This window comes from Prosopis cineraria, unplaced genomic scaffold, assembly GCF_029017545.1.
Source record: "Prosopis cineraria cultivar Desert tree isolate PC_DT_omini unplaced genomic scaffold, ASM2901754v1 PC12, whole genome shotgun sequence".
Classification (NCBI taxonomy): domain Eukaryota; kingdom Viridiplantae; phylum Streptophyta; class Magnoliopsida; order Fabales; family Fabaceae; genus Prosopis; species Prosopis cineraria.
In genome coordinates, this window is record NW_026555343.1 from 25596534 (window position 1) to 25606154 (window position 9621).

The following is a 9621-nucleotide window of genomic DNA, read 5'->3' on the forward strand; positions in this document are numbered from 1 at the left end:
ATGTTGATAAATTCTCAATATTAAGATAATGATAGTAATCTTGTGCTATGATTGTAGTGTGGTTCATTTTGTCATCATTCGAGCTTGTTGAAGCTTTGGGAATTTGATAAGTGAGGGGTAAACCTTTGACCAAAGGTTTAAGGTAATTAGGGAAAACTTAATCTTTATAGCTGAAAGTTAATTGTGTTTGTGAAATGTGATTTATGATTTAAATCAGTGATGCAAATTGGCAATATGTTTGACTTGCAAAATGTTTTTGGAAAGAAAACCTTGATTATACCACCCTTTGTGTTTTACGGAATTGATTGTGATTTATTATTATAGGTGGAGAATTGTGATGTATTATGTGTTGAGTTTGTGGAGTATTTAAGTTTATGTGAGTTCATGTGCTATGAATTGATTGTTTAAAATGTATATTATGTGAGAAATGTAGCATGATCATTGGCGGGAGTTTTCCTAGGGAGAGGAGTAGATTGTTTTAAATCCATGTGGTACTGGTAGTGACTGTTAGAATCAAGAACTTGCCTTGGCATCGACTATTGGAATTAGGAAGTAGCCCTTGTCCCATGGTTAATTTGGACTGTCCTACTTATGCTATGAGAGACTTGAACCAAACTAGTCTCCATCGGTTCATGAGGAGGCTAGATTAGGGGTACGACACTCTATGATTGTTAGTATTAGGGGAAACTGGATTACATAAATGAGTGAATTCACCTTGGCTCGGTAGCTCCTCACAAGTGAAAGGCTGGGTTAGTCTGTGAAGGACGTAGCTACATGATAGCCACTAGTTTCGTATTGGAGGTAACAGGAGGGTATAAGGTTGGTATATGATCATGCATATAAGTCCAGCCACATGGTTGTTAGCTTTATTATTCGGCATGTGTTAGGGGCACATAGTTCTTATTTTTGTGACCCCATGTCGTGCTTTGTGAAATATCATGATTAAGTGTGTTATGGTTAGCCCGATCACATGGTTGTTAGTTTTGTGAACTGTGGCTGAATGTTATATGTGATATATGTGTATTTGCCTAATTGCATCTATTTACAATTGATATACAACTATATGGGTTAGGTGAAACTTGGTTACTAAGTGGTTGTACTCACCCCTCAATTATCAATATTTTCAGGACCTAGCTCATCGGATCCGAATCGAGGAAAACACATAGAGGCTTAGGATTGTGGAGTAATCCTCTTGATGCCTCTTTTGTTACTTTCATGTGTATTTGTTGATGTAATTTCCTACTAGGATTATTTGACATGATTCATGCATTACTTGCATGATTTTGTGTATAACTTGTGTATTTTGTGCCTTGGGTTAATGAGTTTTAGTTGTAAACCTATAAATAGGGCCAAAATACTTGTGCAAGTAGAAACATATGTATTTCAAAAGATTTGGGATGAAACTGATGATATTGTGCAATATTTCCTTCCCTTTGTATTTTGTGAAATATGGGGTTAAGTGGTGATTTTATGATATGAGTGTTTTTATTATGTGTGGTACATTACACGGGTCCATAAGAGTTCATTGAGTGTGGTCAGATGGTTGGTGTAAGCTATTGGCATGAGTGGTTGACTTGGGACACACATTTGTGGAATTTTGTGAAAAAGTGGTCAAAATGGGTTTTCGGTGTCCAACCTTTTATAAAAAATGAGTTTGAGTGTGTAACTAGTGCTATTAGTTAGAGCTAAGAGAAAGCCCTATGTAGACACAGAAACCACCTTAATCGGATGTCGGATGGAGAATTGGGACGTGTCAGAAGTTTGCTCCCTGTACTATCAAATGATAGCACCGATTGTTGTCAAATACGCGTAAAGTGTCGCAGCACATCACGCCTCACATGGTGGTGTATGGCATAGAGAAGACGAGCCATGGCGTATATGACATAAGTCACGGTGCACATGTCATTTTCTGCACGAAATCAATTTTTGAGTTTTTAAACTCATTGTTTTAGGTCCCAATTAATTTCCACGCTTCTACTTTACTTTCAAAACTCTAATATGGACTTATCAAATAATATTTCATATTTGAATTGTTGAACTTGAGATTTCTTTGAAAGAATTTGAAAAATTTCCTTTATAAAACTTTACAATTTGGTAATCCTTTGAGGATTAAACTTTAGATTGCCATGATTTAGAGTTAAAAGTGATTTAGTAAGGGAGACCTTATAGTTTGGTCTCTTGATTTTTATATCCTTCCTCCCTCACTCCCTCTCTCTCATGTTTCTCTTCCCTTTTTCCTCTCTACTCACATTTGATTCATGACCTTATTACTCAATTTTTGTGCCAACAATGTATGCCGCAATGCATGGCATAAGGAGAGCATTCTCACTGTAGCTCACACACTCTAAGTTGGATCGCAATTCTTTTACTTGATCTTGGCCATTCAACATCCTTACATGTTAGTATACCAATTTTGTAACCCTCCCCCATGTCTGCCAGATATAGGAGAAGATTGACTAAATCACCATATAGTAAAACACTTGTTTGAAAAGCTTAGGCTTAAGATTCATTTTGTAAAATCATTAAAACCACAACATGTTAGAGAATTACATAGTAGAAACATTATATGGATTCATAACAAACATTGCATGCCTTAGAAACCATAAAATCAAATTGGAACACAGGCTATATACTATAGTAGGCAACACATATGCCACAACATGTGGCATAGAGCCACATGCCCAAATTTTCTCAGTGTCATGCGTCGCGGCGCATATGTTTGATTTTTCTACAGTCATTTGACAGCAAACATGATGAACTTCTGGCATACACCGTTTTCATATACGATCTCCGATCAGAGTGATTCAAGCGCCTACATGTAGCTTATCTCATAAGCTAACTAATGAGACAGGCTTGGACACAATCTAATGGTCTGATTAAAATTTGGATACTTGGGTGTAAAAAATCACCTTTTTTAAAGAACTTCACGCACCCAAACACTCAAATCGATTCATTTGTCTCATTAAGCCATACAAGGCCGTTAACCAGTCTAAAAGGACCTAACATGCCTAATTAACCACATTTCATCACATATATACACGTATATCAAAATTCGACCGCTTTATACCCATTTCCATATTTTTATAACTATTCACCACTTGGCACAAAAGCACTTCTTTGGCCATTTTCACTACAATTTCACCACTTTTACATATTCACTACATAAATACTACTACAATCTTAGCCCAGTTATTCATTTCACCACGTATACACACATATCGGTTAACATTTCACAAAATCACTACACTTTTCAAAAAGCACAACTCAAACATGCATGCAATCTCTTATGGCAACTTATTTACATACATATACAAGTTTTCGGTTCATTACACAATCTCAGAGAACCACTATGCCAGTCCTAATTCTTTGCCTTTGCCTTGATCATTATATTGTCCTATAAAAATGTAACCACGGGGGTGAGATAAAAATCTCAATAATAGAATAGCTCACTCCTATTGACTACCACATACAACTATATGAAAGTATAACATAATATACCATTAATCATAGCATATAACATATATTTCATTTCAAAGCACACAACATATGTCAATTCACTCTTTTTCTACTTATTTTCCACTTTCCACTGCATTTTCACATATACGGCATGATCACTACAAACCAAACCTCCAAATCACCCCAACTTGAAACTATAGGCTTGCCTTAAACTAATATACAAACTCATTGGCCTTAAGCTCACCTTTAATGGTAGAATTACCCAACTAAAGGTGTTCTATCTCACTTTTAGACTATGGTCTCTCCCAATACACACAATAAGGTGTCGTTGATTCTAACATTGTATCACATAGACACTAAGCAATCTAAATCTCTAACACCACACCTTAATAGGCACTAAGGAGATAATCATTAACATTGCACCTTGAAAAGCACTAAGGAGATACAATTCTCTAACACCGTACCCCGTCAAGCACTATGGAGAATATACCATCTAGTTTTATTACCACACCATATGGGTGAACTCCCACCCCTATGATCATGCTTTCCAAACCAATCATAGGTTCCCAGTCACCACTTTACTCATATATATACACATTTCTATATCAAATTACACAATTTCATTGCTTATTTAACAAAAATCCTTTTTTATGCAATGAACATTCAATGCTACAAAACATGTTCAATTTAAAATAATTTCATGTACTACATAACATACTCACATACAGTTACAATAAATAGTCAAACAAAGAAATTTATTTAGTTACCTCAACTCTTTTGTTAATAGAAAGCTTACTCGTGGATTTCTATTACCACAACTGCTCGTTACAAGCTTCCTTTCTCAACTCACTTGTGGAATATATTAATCCATACACAATTTAGTCAATTGGTCTAATTGACCAAAAACACTTATTTACTACTTATGGCTACACTTAATTGTCTATCCTTTTTTATTTATCCATTATGGGTTTATTACTACTTGATTACCACTTTTCATCACCTCAACTAGTCTTATTTCACTCAAACATGATTTTCACCCTAATTTCCTTTTAGTTTAAGGCCAAATCAAGCCTATGGGTTCAAAGCACTATCGTTAAACTTTAAACCAGTAGTAAAGCTCTAACTTAACTCCCAGAAACTTTTTTATTACCATCAGGTAAGAAACAAACCCCTTAAATTTCATTAATTCAATTTCTCTAGAACTCATACTCAAAGAAATTGAGTAGAATAAAAGGAAAGGGTTATACATAGCTTACCTGATAAGTTATTAATTAGAAGTGCCTTCCAATGATTTGAAATGGCTTGCGCTAGCATACCACCATTTCCTCTCCTCTCCTTATGTGTTTCTAATTTTTTTTTCTAAAATCACCCCAATTTCACGACTTAAGGTGTCATTTTCTAGTTCATGTGTCATGATGTAGGCAGCACCTGTCACGGCCCGTAGCATAGTGAGAAGAATTCTCACTCTGCGCATATTCTTTAACTTAAAACACAATCCTTCCACCCGTACCTATTCATTTAACATGCTAATAAGTCAAACCATCACGCTATTGCTCAGAACCTTAATCACTTCATGATTACTAATTAACCCCTGATTAACAGCTAATTGTAGGATTAAACAATTCAAGATGTTACAAATGAAGGAAGAATGATTTACCGATTTCTCCTTTGGTCTCGAATTGCCATCCTTTTTTCTGTGATCGCCTGCATCTTTTCTTTATCTTTTCCTCTTCTTCCACTGTGTGGGTTGCTTCTTCTTCCTTTAATGGTGCTTTCTCTGCCCGTCAAAAGCCTACGTGCGTGCGTATCTCTGTTTCTTTTCTGATCTATGTACACGCTTCTGATCTCCTGTATGCTTTTCCCTTACTCTTCAGCTTTCTCTGTTGTGTGCTGGTTTGCTGCTCTAGTTTTTGTCTTCTCTCTACGTCTAAGCCTTTCTCCTTTTCCAGTACTTCTCTCGTCTTCCTATGGTTGTGCATGTATGCTTCCTTTTTAGTTCTGTCGTGTCTCCTCTGATCTTGCCGTCTGCTCTGGCTTTCCTCTTCTCTCTACATCTGTCTTTTTCTTCTTTTTCCTTCACCGGTCTCATCTTTTCTGGCTGCGTGTGTGTGTTCCTACTGTTGTCTTTCTCTGCTACCTCTGACTTTGCCCTTTGGTGCTTGACCGTGTGTGCTCATTCTACTTTCTTTCTCTGCTTCTGTCATGTCTGCCTTTGTTTCCAACTAATCTTGTGTGTTTTTGTTTCTACTTCTTCTATTTCTGCTGCATGGCCGAAAGTATACGTGCATGTGTGTTCTCCTTTCTGTGTTGCGTGTGTGTGCTTCTGTAGATTTCTTGTTTCTTTCATGTGCTGTGTTGGTCCATGTTTCGTCCAGCCTTACATTTTTTTATCCACTATGTAACGTGTGCATAAAGGACCCAACTTATTTTAATTTTTAATAACTCTTTTTTTTAATTATGTTTATTAATTTCAAAAATTGGGTTAAGGGACTTAAAAAAATTAATTTTGGATTAAGCAAATGTTTTTGAAAATATAATCCTAAAAAGAAAATATAATAACTCTTTTAACAAATTATAATCCTAAAAATCCTAATAGCTCTTTTTTTTAATTATGTTTATTATATTTTTTATATTTTTATATATTTTAGTTATTTATTATTATTTAAAAAAATGTTCGGACAAAATACGGTGTTCATAGTTGCCCCTCTTTACTTTTTTCTTATGTAAGTATATGAAAAAGTATGTTTTTGAATACTTACATAAGTGACAAGTAAAGATAGAACATGTATTTTGGTCGGCCATGCAATACCTATGAAAAGACCTAATTGCCCCTGACACAACAAGATATGATTAAATGCAAGGCTATTGTTTAACAGACACAACGACATGATTTTTTTTGTTTTTTTGTTTTGGCATAATATGATGAGATGATGTGATGCAAATGAAAATGATCATTGACAAAGATCTAAACACAATGCAAGACTATTGGGTAAAAACACAGTAAAATGATTTTTGATTTTGATTTTGATTTTTTTTAGCAATGTGATGTAAATGATTAAATGACAACAATCCAAACAAAATATATGTTGACTAGATGCCCCCTTTTATTTGATTTTTAAGTGAGAATTTCATGAGATGATATTCTTATTTTAGAAATGAATGAAGAGAAAAACATGTATTTTGTTTGGAGGGGCAAGACTCTTAGGTAGCCACAACTAAACAAAACAAAACAAAATAAAATAAAGGGTTTAAAATCAAATGTGATTTAGGAAATAAACAAAACAAAACCTCAATGGAGATGAATTGCCTATATGCCAAAGGACCTGGTGGATGCTTGCCTTTACAAGGCTTGGAGGTCCCTACCGTGACAGGGCTTTAAAGAATTTTGCCAGCCGGTACTGGGCTTTGGGGTGCCTGCCGTAACAGGGCTTTTAAAAAATTGTGCCAGTCGATACTGGGCTTTGGGATGCCTGCTGTTATAGGGGTTTTAAAAAATTATGCTAGCCGGTACTAGGCTTTGAGGTGCCTGCCGTGACAGGGCTTTGGGGTGCCTGCCGTTATAGGGCTTTAAAGAATCGTGCCAGTTAGTACTGGGCTTTGAGGTGCCTGCCATGATAGGGCTCTGGGGTGCCTGCTGTTATAGGGCTTTTAAAGAATCATGCTAGTCGGTACTGGGCTTAGACGTGCCTGTCGTGATAGGGCTTTAGGGTGCCTGCCGTTACAAGGCTTTTAAAGAATTGTGCCAGTCGGTACTGGACTTTGAGGTGCCTGCCATGACAAGGCTTTAGGGTGCCTGCCGTTATAGGGCTTTTAAAGAATCGTGCCAGTCGGTACTGGGCTTTGAGGTGCCCGCCGTGATAGGGCTTTAGGGTGCCTGTCGTTACAAGGCTTTAAAGAATCATGCCAGCCAGTACTGGGCTTTGAGGTGCTTGCCGTGATAAGGCTTTGGGGTGCCTATCGTTACAGGGCTTTTAAAGAATTGTGCCAGCCGGTACTGGGCTTTGAGGTGCCTGTGTGATAAGGCTTTGGGATACCTACTGTTACAGGGCTTTTAAAGAATTATACCAGCCGGTACTGAGCTTTGAGGTGCCTGCCGCGACAGGGCTTTGGGGTGCCGCCGTTACAGGGCTTTTAAAGAATCATGCCAGCCGGTACTGGGATTTGAGGTGCCTGCCGTGACAGGTCTTTAGGGTGCCTGCCGTAACAGGGCTTTTAAAGAATCATGCCAGTTGGTACCAGGTTTTGGGGATGTGAGAATAGGTTGTATCTCACGTATGAGAAATTCACAGGTGAGGTTTGTTATTTCTTCTCTTACTTCCTCAAGTTTTTTTTATTTTTCTTTGCCCCAATCCAAATGAGGCATATTTCTATGACAAGGAATGCAATGTAGTAATACGCCATGTATGATTTTTTCATAGGTGCTAAAAATATGTACAATACACCATGGACAGATGATTTGCAATGTAAAAAGGTTGGAACCTTTGTTTGTCTCAATTTATGAGACTTCTTTTTTTCATAATAAATGCAAAAGGTAAGACACGTTTATTTGTCCTAATGCAAATGCATGGATAGTGCAAATGCATTGCAAAAAAAAAATTATTGGAAGGCCTGATGTTGACAACTATCTTAATATATATTCCTTTTTGACAATTTTCATGCATATTGAATAAACCATTTTGAATACAAGGTAATACCTCCAAGTCCATTATTTAACCTTTATTCATTAATAGGTGTAGTATCATAGTATGCCGTTGCCCCTTTTTAGAAAATTCAAATGACCAAATTCTCGTCACTTGATCTTGCCTTCATGTTAATGAGATCAACTATTATAACTGAATACTGATAGCACACATGCTCACGTTATCATTTTACACCTATGTGATGATCTTGATACCTCAAGGGCGAAAAGCAAGAATAAAGATACCAACATTCTATGTCAAGTAAATGTATTAATAAATATTGTTCCTTGAATGTGAACCTGCTGTAATATATGAGATATGAATTTGAATATGATAACACGAAAAGAGAAGAAAGATGGTCTTAAAGGAGCAAGGGTTGAAAAATTCATTCTCTAATGCCAAAATTCATAGAGAAATGGGAATATCTTGGTTTATGAGTACAAATGGCCAAAGTGCAAATGGGATATATGGATTCACTTAATCACATCTCTCTCCATTAGCTTTTCAAAACCCCAACAAGTGCTTCACTGAGCTGCCATTGATATGCAAAGTATGAGAGACGATGGAGTCAACTTTCCCAAACATAGATACTTAACTTCTGATGCCTTCCTTTTCTTCTCCTAAGACATCCTTTTATCTTGGTGAACTCTTCTTCTTCTTATTATTGCTTTACTTGTTCTTTGCTCTAACTTCTGCTTAGGTTGCCTTTACAGGTTTTCAACCCAACGAGCTATTCTTTCCTTTTCATTTTCTATTGGCTCTAACTTTTGCCTAGGTTGCCTTTACAGGTTTTCAACCTAACGAGCGCTTCATTCTTTTTCATTTTTGTTTAAGCAAAGTAACTCTTGACAGCATCCGCATTAATGGGCTTTACTAACTCTTGACCGTCCATGTCAGCTAGGATCAGTGCTCCTCCAGAAAAGGCATGTTTAACAACATAAGGCATAGGTCAGAGCCCATTTGCCTTTATTATCTTCTTGGTTAGGCAATATTTTCTTGAGTACAAGATCACCAACATTGAATTCTCATGGGTGAAGTTTTTTATCAAAAGCTCTTGCCATTCTCTTTTGGTACAATTGTCCATGACACATTACAGTGAGCCTTTTCTCTTCAATCATGTTAAGTTGCTCAAATCGGGTTGTACCCATTCATTTTCTTCTAAATCAATCTCTGCCAATACTCTTAAGGATGGTATTTCCATCTCAATGGGTGTGACAGCTTCCATTCCATAAACAAGGGAGTATGGGGTTACCCCTATGGATGTGCGCACAGTAGTATGATAAACATGTAAAGCATAGGGAAGCATCTCATGCCAATCCTTATAAGTTACTGTCATTTTTTCAATAATCTTCTTAATATTTTTATTGGCTGCTTCAACTGCTCCATTCATTTGAGGTCTATATGGGGCTGAATTATGATGCTTGATTTGGAACTTCTCACAAAAGTTTCTGACTTCTGTTCCATTGAGATTGTGACCATTATCATA